Source organism: Prionailurus bengalensis, chromosome C1, assembly GCF_016509475.1.
Source record: "Prionailurus bengalensis isolate Pbe53 chromosome C1, Fcat_Pben_1.1_paternal_pri, whole genome shotgun sequence".
Lineage (NCBI taxonomy): Eukaryota > Metazoa > Chordata > Mammalia > Carnivora > Felidae > Prionailurus > Prionailurus bengalensis.
Window position 1 is genome coordinate 106989407 of NC_057345.1, and position 18981 is coordinate 107008387.

Consider the following 18981-nt stretch of genomic DNA (forward strand, 5'->3'; position numbering starts at 1 on the left):
AAGGCGCGGTCCTCAATCCAGCCGTTCTGCGGGTGGGGCGCGCTGCCCCACAACCGGTGTAACCTACAGGTCCAGGAATTAATTTCTAGACAACACTGCTGGGAGGGGCACGTGGAGTCCTAACCGTCGCAGGATGGTCGTAGTTCTCGTGTTAGGCTCAGGATTTCAGTCCCGAGGGTCTTCGTGGCCTGAGCCCCGCTCCACCTACTCCTGGTGCCCGTCTCTCTGGGTGGGGTATGAAGAGTGCCGCTTGGCTTGTTGGCGCCGTGGATACAAACCTTTTGTTCAATAAGGGATTTACCCCTCCTTGGGGATGGCTTTACATGGTGGAAAACTCAGCTTGGCATTGTTAAGACCAAAGTTTCTAAGCCTCCTTTTTGTCCTGTAATTGGCTTGTTTGGTTCTCAAAGCCCTTTAGGAGAAATTTCTGGAAGAAATTTAGAGAAAACTTAAGTGTCTTCTACTGGATGGATAGTGTTCCCCCGCCCCCATTTATTTTAATTGTGGTTAGGGTTAAATGCAAACTACTAGCAGCTATAAAAGTCCCAAGTCCTGGGTTTTCCTTTGTTCCCAGGGGAGGTCCTGGGAGGAGTGAGTGATCCCAAAGGAATGAGCAGACTCAGGGAATCCTTTAAGTGCCACCATGTGACTGATCTTGGCCATTGCTAGGAAACCCCAATTTGAATTTAAGCTCTCGCTCACGCTAGGTTCATGCAACCCTGGTGCTGACTGTTTAGGGAGGCTGTTCTTCAAAATCTTGCTGTATGCTTCCCAAGTTTTTCCCAGGCCCCAGGGTACAGTCAAGAGTGGAGAGGGGCGCCTGGGTGGCTCAGTCGGTTAAGCGTCCGACTTCAGCTCAGGTCATGATCTCGCGGTCTGTGAGTTCGAGCCCCGCGTCAGGCTCTGGGCTGATGGCTCAGAGCCTGGAACCTGCTTCCGATTCTGTGTGTGTGTCTCTCTCTCTCTGCCCCTCCCCTGTTCATGCTCTGTCTCTCTCTGTTTCAAAAATAAATAAACGTTAAAAAAAAAAAATTAAAAAAAGACTGTTACTCACATTTAAAAAAAAAAAAAAAAAGAGTGGAGAAAATCCTGGATCCATTAGTCCCAGGGAAGATGCAACTGAATTTAGAATGGGAACAACCTGTTTCTACACTCCCACTTACTTGAGTTCTTCATTTGATCCACAAACCTTTACAAATGCTTAGTTTCTGTGCTAGGTAGGCCCTGAGGACTCAGACATTAAAGACTCAGTTTCTTCCCTCAAAGATCTTCAAGTCTTGTCAGGAGATAGATAAGCAGTCAAAATCCAGTGTTCCCAGTGAATGGTAGAGGACACTAGGGGATACTTTGAGAATGTTGACCCTTGGAGTGGTCACAGAACAATTCCTGGAGGAGGCAACATTTGACAGCCATTTAAAAAATAACAATGATGGGCGCGCCTGGGTGGCTCAGTCAGTTGAGCATCCGACTTCAGCTCAGGTCATGATCTCGCGGTCTGTGAGTTCAAGCCCCGAGTCAGGCTCTGTGCTGACAGCTCAGAGCCTGGAGCCTGCTTTACAGAAGTGTCTCCCTCGCTCTCTGCCCCTCCCCCACGCATGCTCTGTCTCTATCAAAAAATGAATAAACGTTAACAAAATTTTTAAAAAATAACAATGACTTGGGGCACCTGGGTGGCTCAGTCGGTTAAGCATCCAACTCTTGATTTTGGCTCAGGGCATGTGAAATTGAGTGCAGAGCCTGCTTGAGATTCTCACCATCTCTCTCTGCCACTTTCCTTGCTTGCACATGTGTGTGTGCACTCTTTCTCTCAAAAGAAATAAACCTAAAAAAAAAAAGACACTTATTGTGAATTTGAAATCTAATTGCAAAAAGGTTACATTCTTATAAAAGGTTTAGAAAATATAGCAATGTATGAAAAAGAAAATACAATTATTTGTAAACCTATTAACCAAAGATAAGTACTTTTTATGTCTTTTTTTCTAGTCTTTTTATACATCTATTATATATAATTTGGGGATTTGCAGTGAGTGGGGTGGATTTTAAAACTTGAACCCAGGGTTATTCTTGAAGTTGATCCCTAAAGTGATTTCAGAAAGAATGAGTTGGATCCAGGCTGTCTCTCTCACCTTTCCCCAAACATAAAACTTGCTCACTAGAAAAGTGGGCAGCAAAGAAAAAGTTCCAGATGCAATGCAGTAGGAAGAATGAACTCAGAAGCCTTCTCTACCCCAATGGAGTACATCCACTTTTCCTTGAAGAATTGTCACACATGAGCCTGAACTGGCAAACAGCCATGTGACAACTGCTATTTAGTCCTTTGGTGGGCTGGATAGTATTTATTTAGTGAAGGGGTAAGAAGTGCTGAAGACTGTAAAAAAAAAAAAAAAAAAAAAAAGTAAATATATATACTTTTGCTTTTGATGTGAGATTTCTAAATTGTGATCACTATGATTATAGAATTACATGTTCTATTTTTGTCCCATAATACTTTATCTTTACTCTTTTGTCATTAAATATTTATCAAGAACATGCTTATTTATTCACTCATTCTTTTTTTCCCCATTCAACAAGTAACTATTCAACTACACGGTAGCTTCTTTATTCTCTTCTTCTTCCAGCTGGTGCCAGACTCTGAGGGTTCCCAGGTCCTAGTAGCTGCAGCTCCAAAGACAGAAGAACCTGGGTTTCTGAAACACTGCTAAGTGCTGAGGATACAGTGGTGAAAATGGTCAGTAGGATGGCTGCTATCTCTGCCTTTGTGCAGTTTTTTATGACTTTGTACTGGTAGGTCCATAAAATCCTAAATATCTACCATGGCTATAAATCTCCTTCTAGAAGAAGTGGTCTCTGGCAGTTCTTTCTTGAGAACGTACTTGTGCCTTGTAAACCACATGCATACAGTGGAGTCAACTCTGTGTCACCAGTGACAACCAATCAGATCAGGCAGCAGTGCCTGAGCTGGAGCTGGCCAGCAAGGATGGTGGGGCCGTAGGGGGAAGGGGAGTTGTGGGAAGAGAACAGATAGAATGGCCATGTGAAAATTAATAAAAGGATATCATGTTGAAAACGGAGTAGGGAGGCCAGCAGGAGGAGTGTTCATGCCCTAGCACTCATCGATTGAAGATGGAACAGGGAGAGGGACCCGCAGGTGGATACCACTTCACCGTCCAAGCAGGAGAGAGGAAGGTTTTCTTCCTCCCCCAGCAACAGCCCAGCCAGTGAGAGACTGTCACAACTCAGCCAACGAAAAGCCACTACGCTTCAAACTCCAGTTTACTCCAAGGGACTTGATGTTTATAACAACCCTTCTGAACTTCTAATTTCCTTTATAAAAGAGTGGTCCTCTCCTTTGTTATCCTGACTTGCCTATTGTTTGCTTGTCCTGGTTTGTAATTCTCTGCTATTCCCAAATAAACCCATTTTTGCTGGTAATAAAATTGGCCCTTTTATTTTTAGGTTAACAGCCATCCAAGGAATGGGAACCTGAGGCAGTGTGGTTCCTGGAGCAAAGCGAAGGCCATGTTTAAGCCACCAGGCCTCTGGTATGTTCTAGTGCACTAAATGCTAGGGACAGGGGGCATTGTTCCACTGCTCAGGCAGTAGTCCGTCTTCTCCGTGTGGAAACAAAACCTGGTACCCAGTGGTACTTAACTTCTGGGGTTTGTAGCTGTAGCGTGGAGGGCAGCCTGTCCGCCAGAAAGATGCTTTCTTCCCATCCGAGTGTAGAGGTTCAGCTGGGCTGTGGCCGATCAGCTGAGAATTACGTTCCAGGCAGCCCTTACATGTAGGTGGGACTCTGACTAGTCACCAACTGAATGGGACTGGCAGCGATGTGTGTCACTTGCAGACCAAATTGGTTAAGAGGCGACTTTACCACACTTTTTCATTCCATCTGCTAGACTCTGAGACTTTAGGGTTGGAAGAATCACAGCTGGAAGGGGTCCGAGTTCCTGAATCACTGAGTGGAGGAAAACCACCTGCTAACTGGGCACACCTTCACTGGAATACTTATGTGGGTGAGGAAAAAAACTCTGAAATTTGGGGGTTATTTGTTACAGCATAACCCTAACAAATAGAATGGCATTCTTTCGAGTGCTGGTAATTTGGCAGCAGACTCAGAAAGATGCTGTTGTGGATGTGAACCTCAACCACCCGTGCTGCCTGCTGAAGCCGGCACTGCTGTGTGGGGCCCTGGCCAAGCCCAGCCCACCCCGCACCATGTGCGTGTCCTGAGACCACTGACTCTGTACTCAGTCTCTGCAGGAGTTCTCAGACGAGGACATCGGTGGGCACATGGTTCACCTGGGCAAGTACCAGGGCTTCCTGTGCATCATCACCAGTGTGGCCTCGCGGTGAGGCAAAACAGACGTCAACTATACTCAGCTTGTCGACCTGCATGCCCGATACGCTTGCTGCACGCGGTTTACGGATCCTGGCCTTCCCTTGCAACCAGTTTGGAGGCAGCAGCCAGGGAGCAATGCGGAGATCAGACAGCTCTCTGCTGATCATAATGTCACACTCGATATGTTCTGCAAGATCTGTGTGAATGGGACAATGCTCACCTGCTGTGGAAGTGGATGAAAGTCCAGCCCGAGGGGAGGGGCATCCTGGGAAATGCCATCAAACGGAACTTCACCAGGTTCCTCGCTGGCAAAAGGGCTGTGTGCTGGAGCGGTATGGTCCCTTGGGAGAGCCCCTGGAAGCAGAGAAAGGCTTGCCCTGCTACCTCTAGCACCACAAGTTCGCACCCCTCACAAGGAGTCTCGGCGGTCCTCCATGGCACTTCAGGTGGAGACCACAGATTTACAGTTGCCTGGTCAAGACTAGGGCTGGTGATCGAGAAAACAAAACAAAACAGCAAACCCCCAAGTGTGGCTCAACTAGTAACCCTAAGTTTAAGGGAAATATAGTTTATTAAACCTTTCCCATATTTTTTGAACATTTAGGTTGTTAGCAGTTTTTGTTACTGCCATACTTAATAATGATATACAGTAGGACTACTTTTGAATAAACATCTCTGCCCACATATTTATTTTCTTAGGATGGATTCCCATCAGGAATCTTAAAGGACAACTAGGGATTAGATTGAGTGGGGGCAGGGAGGAAGGAAAAGCATGTGCCAGAGCATGGAATTGTGAGGTAGCACCTCCATCCCAGGAATTGCCCTGGTCCCGAGAGGAGGTACCTTTCCTGGGGTGCCTGAGATACTCTACCGAGGAGTCTGGAGTGTTTCTGAAGGTAACACAGAGCCACTGAAGAATTTTAAAGGAGAGTGAGTGGTTGTCCCACTTACTAGCTGCCAGGCTCTGGGCAGGTCATGACCGTGAAGGCACCCAGCCTTGCCCAGCAGGCAGCAGGTTCTACTCAGGAGAACCAGCTTCTGTGTGGTCCCTCCCTCTGTGGAGCAGAAGCTCTGGGGAGGCCAAGCGGGGCCCTTCCATGGATCAAGGTCTGTGTGATTTGTGGTTAAATGCCTTTGAGCAGTGTTCCTTCTGGAGTGCTGGAGGGTTTCGTAGAGGCTATGCTCACTGTGCTCATTTATCTCTTGGGGCAACAAAAGCTGAAGGACTATAGCTTGCCTTCCTTCCTTTTACTTCTTTTGTTTTAAGTTTATTTATTTTGAGAGAGACAGAGACAGTGTGTGGGGGGGAGGGGCAGAGAGAGGGATTGACAGAGAAGCCCAAGCAGGCTCCACACTGCCCGTGCAGAGCCCAACGCGGGGCTTGAACTCACGAACTCATGAGATCATGAGCTGAGCGAAACCAAGAGTTGGATGCTTAACCAACTGAGCCACCCAGCGTCCCCACCCCCCCACTTTCCTTCCTTTTAAATGCAGAACTCTTAGCTTTGGTTTGGAAACCATAGGTGAGCTGCAAATTCTAATGATTATAATCTAGCAAATATTTACTAAGTACTTTCTAATATCTGGCATGTTCTGGGTAATGGGGATATGTCAGTGACCAAGACAGACAGATTTCCCAGGCCTTACATTCTAGGGGGAAGACAAATAAAATAGAAGGGGAAAACTAAACTAATATAAAGTTTTTGTAGATTGTAATTTTTGTAGATTGTACAATTTTTGTAGATTGTAATGAGTGCCATGATGGGAAGAATAAGGGTCTGAATGAGAGAATTGAAGGGGACACATTTTAGGTAAAAAGTCAGAGAAGAGTACACTGAAGAAGGGACATTAAAAAATTTTTTTTAATCTTTATTTAGTTTTGAGAGAGAGAGACACACACAGAGTGCAAGCAGGGAAGGGGCAGAGAGAGAGGAAGACACAGAATCTGGAGCAGGCTCCAGGCTCTGAGCTGTCAGCACAGAGCCCGACACGAGGCTTGAACCCATAACCACAAGATCATGTCCTGAGCCGAAGTCGGACGCTTAACCCACTGAGCCACCAGGCGCTGAAGAGAGGACATTTAAACCCAGACTTAGAGGAAGAGAAGGAACTAAGGTTGTACATACAGCAGGGACTAGGGGGAAGCTTTTCTGGTGGAGGGAAAAGCAGGTGCAGAGGCTAGGAAGCAGGGAGGGGCTTGGGCTTGGGGGGGGGTGGGATTGAAAAGCCATCAGTGTGCCTGCAGCAAGGTGCCTGCAGCTGAGCGGAGAGTGACAGGAGATGAGGTAGGAGACGCAGTCGGCTGTGTCTCAACATAGTGGTTAAGAGCACAAGGTTGGGATGAATCCAATTTCCTTGCCTCTCATTAACCATGTGATGTGGCACATGTCACCCAGCTGTTTCAAATTTTAGTTTTCTCATTTGGAAAAGGGACTTGAACTTGATTGTCGTACCTGCCTCCTAGGGATGTTTGGAATATAAATGAGAAAAAGCATGTAAGTGCTTAGCAGGGTGTCTGGCACATAGTAAGTGCCACACTCATGTTAACTATAATTATTATTAAGTGGAGGGTGGGGTGGAGCCAGATGGACCCGTGTTGAATCCTGGCTCTGCTGCAGCATTGCTTTGTGCCGTGGGCAGGTAAATCTCCATGCCTTCTGTCTCCTCATCTATAAAATTCCTCCAATCCCTATCCTGCGGGGTGATTATTATGGGAATTATATGAGGTGATTTATGTGCAGTCATCCTGAAGGGAGGAACCAAGCCCTTAAGGTCATAATTATTTAAAAATATTTTCCTGCATAGTCCCAAGGGGCTCCTTCCTGGGTGGCTCAGTCGGTTGAGCTTCTGACTTCAGCTCAGGTCATGATCTCACAGTTAGTGAGTTCAAGCCCCACGTCAGGCTCTGTGCTGACAGCTTGGAGCCTGGAGCCTGCTTTGGATTCTGTGTCTCCCTCTCTTTCTGCTCCTCCTCACTCATGCTATGTCTCTCTCTCTCTCTTTCTCTCTCTCAAAAATAAACATTAAAAAACATATTTGTCTGAATATTCCAGCCTCTTTGTAAATACCCCAAAAGAGACAATCAAAACCTGAATGAGCATCTGTTATAAGTTTGTGACTCTGCTTGTGTTATGGATTGAGGTGGCTGCCAGAGAAAAACCTGGGCATTTTAGCCTTCCTTTCCCTTTTTCTCATCATGAGGATCCCTGATTTCCCTGGTCTCTTGCAAGAAGGAAGAAAGAAAGACCTCATACTTTGAGTTAAGTAATAGAACACCAGCTTGTCTGAACCCCAGGAATGCTTGGTGTTGGGGGCAAGATAGGACCTGTTTCTCATGGGCTGTAACCTGCCTGTCAGACATGCTGTTCCTTTTCCTTTATTAACACTTGACAGCAAGTGGTACTTCAGGCAGCAATTCTGGGGGCTGTCTGAAAAATGCTGTTTAAGCCACAGATACTGTGTTCTTTGGTGATGCAAGAAGGAATGTGGCTGGGGAGGGCTCAGGCCCATGGAGTCCTGGGGACTCCGACTCTTTGTGAAAAGCTGGCTGCTTGGTAAGAGCTGAAGCCTCAACAGCGTCAGTCAGCCGGCAGCTAGCCCTGGGGTTTCCTGGCAATCCTGATTCCAGCCTGGAAGCAAGGGGAGGTTGCTGTGACGAGCCCTCCTGGATTTGCACAGGGAGAGGGTGTGTCCTTGCTTCCTAGCTAGTGCTGTGGGACCCTCTGGTGGCTGTGGAGTGAGTAGCTCTGCTGTGGTGTTGGCTTTTTCCTGTGTGGCTCTGGTAGAAAAGGGACAGGAAGCCGTGGAGTGAATATGGGGCTGGGAAGTTTTCCCCATTTGGCTTGACATGGAGGCTGTGATTTAGGTTGGCACCCTCCCCTATTTGCTCATGCCTTTGGTAGCGTTTCTCAGGGCTTGGGCAGTGGGAACAGTAATCTTCCATGTACAAGGTGCAAGAAACCAGCAAAACAAAAAATGAAAATAGAGATTTAGGTTAAAGTAGTGCTTGGTGCCATATGGATCAGAACCCAATTAGGGCATAGAATTCAACCAGTTTTATTGGTTGGCTTTTATGTAAATTCATTTTTTTCCCTAATATTTATTTATTTTGGGGAGAGCACAAGTTGGGGAGAGGCAGGGACAGGGGAACAGAGGATCTGAAGTGGCCTCCATGCTGACAGGGACAGCAGAGAGCCCAATGTGGAGCTCGAACTCACAATCTGCAGAGATCATGACCTGAGTCGAAGTTGGACACTTAACAGACTGAGCCACCCAGGTGCCCCTAAGTAAATTCATTCTCATGGTTTTGAGCAAGACATTTTCAAGTCCAGAGGGCCTAGTTATTGGAGAATGTGCTTGCTGGTAATCAGTGGGGGCATCTTTGAGGTCTATATGGATCATATCGTAAGAACAGAAATGTAATCCAAGTTTTGCATATTAAAAATTAACATAATTTTATAGTCTATAATACTCTGACTTATTTGTTCTGTGTAGTCACCTCAAGAAGTATTTTAGACTGATTAATGTTGTGGTCATGGTAAGTCCTCGAGGTTTGCATAGATGATCTCTAGTGTCACAAGACACCCCGTATGATGTACTTACCTACAGGCATATTGTGGCCCCGTCAGAACCCACACAAGACTAGTCTCAAAGCCTCTGTCTTGCCACCACCCCTCTCTGTGATCAACCACAGCTGCTTTAGGATGTAACCAGAATCTAGGCAGGAACATAAGCAGTGTTCACAAGTAGACCTGATGGAAGTTGTGTGTGTGGCCAGTATTGCACAAGTGTAGACAGTAAGACCAGTGGGATTCAGAACAGTAGGCTCCCTTTTGGCTAGGACCCTTAGGAATAACTTCATGGGAGACACAGAGTTTGAAGTGAGCCTTGAGGGTTGGGTGCTGTCCCATCTGACAGGCATTGATGGGGCATGTGGAACGGGCATGGAGAGGAGGGTGATCCAGAGGGAGTAAGAGGAATAGAATCACAGGGTCAAACATCAGGATGCATTTGCAGAAACAGCAAGTTTCTCAAGATTGAACTCCAGGCTAAAGATTTAAATTGCAGACATAATTAAACCACAGAAGGTGGAGTCACCAACTGGAGGCGCAGGAGAACAGGAGCTAGGAGATGACGGCGGGGATGATGCAGGCCTGAATTGGAATGACAGCTGTGATAGTGGCCAGGAGGACGCAGATTTGAGAAAAATCTTCAGGAACAATCTGTGGGGCTGCCACTACTGAGCTGGGGGCCCAAGGGAGAGGAAGGAGCCCAACCACTGGAATTTTCCAGCCCGGCACCTGTGTCATTGAGGTGCCTGCCAAATGCAGGGAAGAGACACTGGTTTGGGAAGGAGGGTGCTGAACAAGCTGCTGGTGGGATTCCAGGTGGAAACGACCTGCTTTGTGATTAGTCCCAAATCATCAGATCCACCCCTGTTATGGTGACCTGGGAGAGTATGTAGACGCAGGCTCTCCCAGTTGTTGCTGTACAGAGAACGCTTCCCTGGACAAGGCCCCATGGCTTCCTGCACAGGCTCGTGGTCAGGCTGGGGTTGTGGCAGGATGCCCAGTGCCCACAGAGATTTTTCTGGCCAGGCTCAGGCATCTATTGATGGGAGCTTCAGATGGATTTGGAAAGCAGGACACAGCTGCTGGGCCAGGTGCTTCTGGGAATGCAGGGATGAAGGGGACATGTTCCTTGTGTGGAGGAATTAGTGCTGTGGGTGAGGACACAGGCGTGATGGAAAGAAGTGAGGAGCGATAAGAAGGTGGCCTTATTGGCTGATTACAGAACTGGGCACCCTCAAGGTTCTGGTCAGTTGTCATTTCCACCATAAAGCCTCCCTGAATCCCCCCAGCCTAGGGTTGGGTGCTGGTCCTCAGGCCTTCCTTAGCACCTCATGGCCCTCATCCCAGGGTGTAGAAATTGCCTGTGCACCTGTCTCCCTCAGTGCCTGTAGGATCCTTGGGGACAGAGATTTGTCCTGATGTATTGTGTGTTCTTAGCAGAACACGGTGGATGTTGGCAGGGAGTGTAAATTGGGTCAGCACGGGCTGCCGAGGACAGGGGCCCTGGCTTGGAGCTTCGTGCCCTTTGCTTACGAACCCTGCCAGGGCATCTGAGAAGGGGTCGATGGGAAAGCCCTTGTAGCCCATCTCAGCTGAGCATGCCCAGTTCCTCTCTGTGAAAAATGTAATTTAAAATCTGTCACCTAGGGGCTCCTGGGTCTTGGTTTCAGCTCAGGTCATGATCTCATGATTCGTGAGTTGGAGCCCTGCATTGGGCTCTGTGCTGACAGCATGAAGCCTGCTTGGGATTCTCTCTCTCACTCTCTCTCTCTGCTCCTCCCCTGCTTGCATGCACATGTTCTTTCTCTCTCTCAAATAAATACACAAACTTAAAAAAAAAAATTCTGTCTCCTATTCTAGCACATAAAAGAGTTAAAGCCCTTCATGTTTTAAAACACATTCATGCTTCTCAGCTTCATCTGTTTTTTTTTTTTTAATTTTTTAAAATGTTTATTTATTTTTGAGAGAGAGACAGAGCGGGAGAGGGGCAGAAAAAGAGGGACACACAGAATCCGAAGCAGGCTCCAGGCTCTGAGCTGTCAGCACAGAGCCCAACACGGGGCTCAAACTCATGAACTGCAAGATCGTGACCTGACCCAAAGTCAGACCTTAATCGACAGAGCCCCCCCAGGTGCCCCATCCATTTGTTCTTAAAAGTTAACAGTAGATGCATTAGCCACATGTGTCATCAAGGTCTATGAATGACAGAAAATCTTCCAGTGTGAGACAGCTGTCCATCAACTTGACCCAACTCATGATACTTGTTTTTCCTTGTTAGTATTTAATGGTGGCAGCTGTGGTGAAGTAGAAAGCAGATCAGAAAAATCAAGGTTTGAATTCAGATTTTCCCATTTATTAGCTTTGAGACATATGGCAAGTCACTTAACCTCTCTGAAGCTGTTTCTTTATCTTTAAAGTGAGGATAACAATAACCGATATTTGGGAAACCCATTTTATAGATCACTTGGTATATTCATTCAGATACTTACTGAACATCAATTTTATGCCCAACACTATCTAAATACTGTGGATCCAGTGTCTCTGCATTTGGGAATCCCAGTCTAGCAGGACAGGCAGACAAAACCACATGGAAAGGTGAAAGACATCATGGCCAGGTGCCCCTGGTCATTGCTGGAGTGCAGAGCAGAGAGCAGAGGTGGGGAGTTAGGGGAGGCTTCTTGCAGAGGGAGCCCCTTCAGGCTTATCTGAAGGACAAGTCCGAGCTGTCCAGGTGAGGAAGGTCGGGGAATGAGGGAGTAAGGAAGAGGCATCTATAATAGAAATAACAGATGATTTGGAAGGTTTGGTGGTTGTGTGTGGTATGTGTTTGGAGGTTGCTGGAGATCAGGATATGGAATCCTTGAAGAGCCAGATCACAAACAGCCTCCAGTGCTGAGAGAAGAAACTTGAACTTTACTTTGAATACTGTAAAGAATATTGAAAGTTTAACACTATGTTTTTTGGATTATAAAAGTGAACTGTAACTGTTGATAGAAAAAAAAAAAAGGAAAATACAGAAATATAAAGAAAAAGAGGACCGATCAGAGGTAACCATTAATCATATTTTGGTAAATATACTTGATTAAGGTATATGGACATGTCTACTAAATCCTGGCTACATAAAGTGCAGTCCATGGACCAGCAGCAGGGAGCTTGTTAGAAATGCAGAACCTCAGGCTGCACCCCGGGCCTAGGGAATCCAAATCCGCAGCTGGAGTGAAACAAAGATGTGTGTCAGCGTGTTGTGAAGTGCTTCTTGGTGGTGCAGGAGTTCAAGGAGAGGGAGAGCCATGCTGCTCAGAGCGGGTGCGGGGGCTTTTGAAAGACATGAGGCCTGAGGTAGAGTCTGTAGAATATGTGAGATTTGGCCAAACAGAGAGGTGAGAAATGATGGATGGTGTAGTGGTCAAGATCGGATTTGGGGTTCTCCTGAGAAACAGAATAGGTTTATTGTAGGAATCGGCTCACAAGGTAATGGAGGCGAGCAGTCCCACCAACTGCTGTCTGCTAGCTGGGGAACCAGGAACACCAGGGTATAATTCAGGCCAAACCCAAAGGCCTAAGAATCTGGAGGGCTGATGATATAAGCCCCGGTCTGAGTCCGAAAGCTCAAGAAACAGACGTCGATGTCCGAGGGCAGGAGAAGATGGCGGTTTCAGCTCAGGATAGATTCACCCCTCCTCTGCCTTATTGTTCTACTCAGGATCTCGACAGACTGGATGATGCCCACCCCACATTGGGGAGGATCATTTGCTTTACTCGTTAAATCAATCAAATGCTAATCTCTTCTGGGAATATACTCACAGACACCCAGAAACCATGTATTACCAGCTCTCTGGGCATCCCCTTGCCCAGTTAAGTTGACACATAATATTAACCACCACCTTGAGTCAGAGACAACCTGGCCTTGTCTCTCCCCTATTTGCTTTGAGACCTGGAAACAGTTCTGATTTTCTCTGTGCCTTAGTTTCTGTCTCTGTAAGATAGGTGTTAATAATTGAGCTTATATTACAGGATTATTAAAGGAATACAATAGATAATGTATGTGAAACTCTTAGGTGGTGTGTGGCATGTAATAAGTACTCCATAAGTTATTAACTATTATCAGTGTTACTACCAATATCAACAGTAAGGGTACAACACCTAGGACATTAGAAGACACTCAATAAATTGAAGTTGAATTATGTCAAATTGAATTCCGTGTGGAGGGAGGAATATCAAAGGTACAGAGGCAGTGGAAGGCCTTCAAACCGGGTTGAAGAGCTTATTCTTGCTGGGAATGTAGAAATAGAGACCAGCATGGAGCTCTAGTTGAAGCATGACTGGTTAGACTTCCGCTGATGGGAGAGATGATACGGACACAAGAGGAGGTGGTCAAAGACTGAGTCTGGCAATGACAATAGTTAAAGCACAGGGAGAAGAGCTGGTGAAGGAAACAAAGAATGAGAGCGGTTGCTGAAATGAAAAAAGGGTCCCTGAAGAAAGCTCTCGTGAAGGAAATGTACCAGGTGAGCCAGGAACATCTACCAGAAAGCATGGAAGTTACCAAAGACTGCCGGGGTCTTGTCAGAAGAGTTTAGGACTCAACTCAGCAGAGCTTCCATTGGCCAAACATGGGATGATATGAGCACCAAGAACATAACCGAAACACATTAAATATGCCCAAATCCATGAGTAACAATGAAACTAAACAAAGTGGTTTCATTGCTCGCTTTTAGAGAATGCTAGGTAGTGATTCTGACACCAACTAGTGTGTGGGTTTTTTCTCCCATACCACCGAGGAATTCTCTGATACCAGCTGAGTGTCCTACAATTTAATTGAATTCTAACCCTGCCTCCCTAGAGGTGGCATGGGACCCCACAGATTAACAGCTCAGTCCTACAAGACTGCCCAACCCCAACTTCAAAGCCAGTTGACAGTCCAGGATGCGCCTGCACTTCTGACCAACCGGCTATAGACTGGAAGTTCCAACAGCCCCCTCCCCAGGTTTGATTAATTCTCTAGAGTGTAGAGTGGCTCACAAAACTCAGAGAAACATTTTATTCACTACATTACTGGTTTATTATAAAAGGATATAAATCAGGAACAGCTAGATGGCAGGGATGTATTCAGTAAAGTATGTGGGAAGAGGCGTGGAGCTTCCACGCCCTCTGGGAGTGCCACTCTCCCCTAATCTGTACGTGTTCAGCAACCCAGAAGCTCTCTGAACCCTGTCTTTCTGGGGTTTTGTGGAGGCTTCGTTACAGAGGCAGGACTGATTAAACTGTTGGCCTTTGGTGACTGAACATCTCTAGCCCCTGTCCCATCTATGGAGGTCAGGGATTTGGATGAAAAATTCCAATTGGTGATCACGTGGCTTGTTCCCCTGGTAACCAGCCCCAACCTCAAGGTCTTTCCAAAAGTCGCCTCATTAACATAACAAAGTTCTAGTCCCAAGAGTTTTAGGAACTCTGTGCCAGACATGGAGACAAAGACCAAATATATATTTCTCATTATAAATCACAGTATCACACTTGGGAACCAATGGTTACTTTGAAAACTAGTAAATAAAGGGAAAGAATCAAGATTTGCCCTACTTTTCCTGTGTAAACTGTTCTTTAGCATAACCAAAAAGTTTCTCTTTACAAAAGCATTATAACTAACAATGAAGAAAATAGAATAAAATTATTTTGATTTTGCAACTAATGAAATAATGGATTGGGATAATGAGCATCAGTGAACATCAATGACCTCACAAAAAGAGAAGCAAACATGTTATGTGTATCCTGAAGAAAGACACATCAGCTCTAAAGTATTCTTACCAAAAAATTCAAACCCGAGTCTGATCAAGCTTCAGATCTGACTCCAATTCTTAGAAAGTATAGGAAAAGAGGAACACGTTAAATACGAACACAGCAAGGGATACCTGGGTGGCTCAGTTGGTTGAGCATCAGACTTCGACTCAGGTCATGATCTCGGGGTTTGTGAGTTCAAGCCCTGTGTCTGGCTCTGTGCTGACAGCTCAGAGCCTGGAGCCTGCCTCAGATTCTGTGTCTCCCTCTCTGCTCCTCCCCCGCACATGCTCTGTCTCTCTCTCTCTCTCTCTCTCTCTCTCTCTCAAAAATAAGTAAACATTAAAAAAAAATATGATCACAGAAATATATTAGAAAAAGACTATGAGGATCCTACAAGACAAATGATCTTGCTTCTTCGATAAAAAGATAACAAGGGACAGGGAGGAAAAGGGAGAGAGAGAGACTACAGATTAAAAGAGCTGTAAGATACAGATCAATCAGTTGCACTAAGGGGACCTTATTTTATTCTAATTTGTGCAAACTAAAAAGATACCTTTATGAGATAATTGGGGGACATTTGAACATTGGATACTATGGAATTCTTACTAATTTTTTAGGTACATCTCAATTATATTTTAATAATAAAAGAGTCCTTGTCCTTTAGAGATCTATATTGAAATATTTATGGATAAAATACATCGTCTGTGATTTACTTCAGAACAATCCAGCATTGGGGTGGCAGCTTACAGGGCTATAAATTAAACAGGACAGCACCCAGGAGTCAGATTATACTGTTCTATTTTTGTGGATCTTTTCCATAATAAAGAGAAAAATGGGACAGGAGGTAAAAACAAACATTTGTGCCTAGCATTCCCTTTTAAACACACTTTCACGCTCATTACTTCCCTCCAGTTTTACAACCACCCTGTTGGGAGGTAGGGTAGGTGCTGTCATCTCTACTTTATTGCTAAAGAAGGAGAGACTTGGAGAACTTACTCAAGATCACACAACTGGTGTGTGGTGTCCAAGACCAGACTCCGTGCATTCTGAGACCTGGGGAAGACTGTGTGGTGCAGTGGGGATCCAGGGAGGGTCTGGCTTCTGTTGACATGGGAGCAGTCGCCAGTGTCCCACAGTGCTGCGAGTTGAGGACTGCAGAGGTAGAACGCTGGCTACTGGATTTGCTAATACAGTAAGGACTTGACTGGCCCTGGGGGAAAGCAATTTGAGGCATGGGGAGGAGAGAGCAGATTGCAAGTGGCTTGAGGAGGTTTAGTGGTGAGAAAATGAGGAGCAGGGGAACTAGCATTGATGAAGCAGTCCCTGCTGCCTGGTTATTAATTTACACCCTCCCTGACTTGCATATTTGGTTTTCTTCCTCTTCCAGAAGTTAATCTCTTTATGGACTGGACTTGCAACGTTCCTGTGTCATTGTCTTTGTTTTGCGTTCCTTCCAGGAGCCGTGATGACTCCACAGATCATGGGTAACGACAGTGTTGACACTCAGTCGCTGTGGGCATAAAATACGAATCTGGTAACCGGAGCATTTCTCTTTGGGAAAGTTCTTAGCTGAGAGAGGTAGGGCTTGGGTTCAGGATTACTGTTGTTTCTCTCTGCCCTCACAGCCTGTTCACCGGGGCCGGGATCACTCAGAACCCAGTTCCCAGCCAGTGCAGACTTGTCTTTTCATCCAGGGTTTTCTTTCTTGGCTGCAGTCGTGCAGCAATGCTTTCTCCACGGTGACTTGGGGAGATTTAGTGGATTAGAGAGGGCAGAGAAACAAAGCATGAATTATCACTGTCCCAGCACAGGTGTGGTCCCTGCCCGATGTCTTTCTGCCTGAATTCCCAGTATCTCTCTCACCGGTTCGCTTGGTGGACGGTACAATAGGGTCGTTGTGAGGTGGGTGGGGTGGTGAGGCACTGAAGTCTTCCTGAGGTGCAGTGGGTGGGGAAAGAGCCTCTCCCCCAACACTGGAGCTGGGCCATGAATTGTTGGTGGGACTCCCAGCTTCACCATCTTTATATATTTGCATGACTATATATTTCATTTATAGAAGCCCTCTTTGGTTCCTTTTTTCTTCATGTGTTCTTGTTTTATGTGTGCAATTTTTTGCTTTATTTTTATAAACATTTTAAACATCCTCATGTTAAAGTCCTGTCCAGCTTGCTCACTCTCTCTCTCATTTCTTGGTGCAAAGTCTCTCCTCTGTTGGATAAACTGATGGTTGTCCCTCATGGGCAATATAATGTTTGTCTGTGAGCCCATTTGAGCAGAATTTGTCTTCTGTAGAAATCCTCCAAGTGGTTGGGTTGTCTTCATGCGGTGGTTTGCATTTGCCTTTTGTGTTTCTTACTGCCCCAGAGCACTTTTTAGGTAATTTCTTAGCCTAGGGATTTGGTACTAGGGAGCAGTGTGTGTGAGAGCCCTATAGCTTCAGGAAGCACAGGTGTGGGACTCTGATTTCTCTAATGACTTTGTTCCCCAGACCCTGGAGCTCATTCTGAGCTCTGTCTAGGATGGTAGGATGAGTTTTCCAGTCTCTATCAGGGACAGTGCAACTTTTTAGTAGTTGTCTCTTTCAGGTAAGGGCTCACTTCCTGTTCTCCACTATAGCTCTGAGTCACATGGCCTCCTCTCTTGGGTACTGTTACAGCTCTGAGTTCCCTTTTTGCTTTTGGCATCTGGATATTGCTCTTTCTGCCTTTTGGTTGACCAAATATTTGAACTTCTGTGGGGAATAGCTTCCATTTTATCTAGCATTGTCTGCAGTAGGTCTTGCATCCATCTTCAATCTTGACAGAAGTCCTAGCATCATGGTCCAGATCTTTATCAAAAGGAATGGCTTTGGGCTGAATTTTTTTCTTTTTTTCTTTTCATTAAAAAAAGAATCAACATTGGGGTGCCTGGGTGGCTCAGTCGGTTAAGTGTCTGACTCTTGATTTCAGCTTAGGTCATGATCTTATGGTTTGTGATTTCGAGCCCCACATTGGTCTCCCTGCTGACAGCGCAGAGCCTGCTTGGGATACTCTCTTTCCCTCTCTCTCTGTCCCTCCCTCACTCATTCTCTCTGTCTCTCAAAAATATATAAACTTTAAAATTAAAAAAGAAGAACATTGAATTTGGCAATGATTTCTTGGATATGACAGCAAAATCACAGGCAATAAAAGAAAAAATAAAGAAACTGGACTTCATCAAAATTAAAAACTTTTGTACATCAAAGGACATTATTATCAATAGAGTGAAAAGGCAACCCACAAAATGTGAGCAATTTTGCAAATCATGAATTTGATAAGGGATTATTATTTACAAATTCAACTCAATAACAAAAGAAATTATCTGATTAAAAACTAGGCAAAGTCACCAAATTATATACATAAACCATATACAGTTTTTCTATATTAATTATACCTCAATAAAGCTGGAAAAAAATGGGTAAAGGACCCAAATAGATTTTTTCCAATGAAGATATATACATGGCCAAGAATTACATGAAAAGATGCTCAACATCAATAACTATTGGGGAAATGCAGATCAAAATAATGAAATACCACTTCATGCCCAAAACAGAAAAATAACAAGTGTTGGTGAGCATGTAGAGAAATAGGAACCTTGGAGCATTGCTGGTGAGCATGTAAAATGGTCTAGCTGCTATGGAAAATAGTATGATGGTTCCAAAAAAAAATACAGCAATTCTACTTCCGGATATGTATCCAAAGGAATTAAAAATGGGCTTGAGCAGATATTTGTACATCCATGTTCATAGCAGCACTATTCACAATAACCAAAAGGTGGAAACATTCCAAGTGTCCGTTGATGGATGAATGGATATACAAAATGAGGTATACACATACAATGGAATATTATTTAGCCTTAAAAAGGAAGGAACTTCTGACATATCTCACAATATGGATGAATCTTGAGGACATTATGCTAAGTAAAATAAGCCAAGTATAAAAAGGACAAATATTGTATGATTTTGCTTATATGAGGTACCTGCAGTAGTCAGATTCATAGAAATAAAAAGTAGAATGTTGGTTTCCAGGAATGAGAGAAGCAGGGAATGAGGAGATAATATTTAATGTGTACAGAGTTTCAGTTGAGGAAGATGAAAATGTTTTGGAGATGGATGGTGAACTCACATTCAACAATGTGAAAAATGTACTTAATGCTTCTGAACTGTGTATTTAAAAATGGTTAAAATGTTAATTTCATGTTATATATATTTAAACACAATATAAAATAAAAAAGAATTCAATAAATTAAGAAAATTTCCAAAAAAAATCTATGTGC

General features: G+C 44.9%; 1 pseudogene; it reads left to right on the forward strand.

Moving 5' to 3' along the window:
• The first annotated feature begins 1769 nt into the window (after positions 1 to 1769).
• LOC122481188 lies at positions 1770 to 4941 on the forward strand (annotated as a pseudogene).
• Positions 4942 to 18981: the final 14040 nt, after the last annotated feature.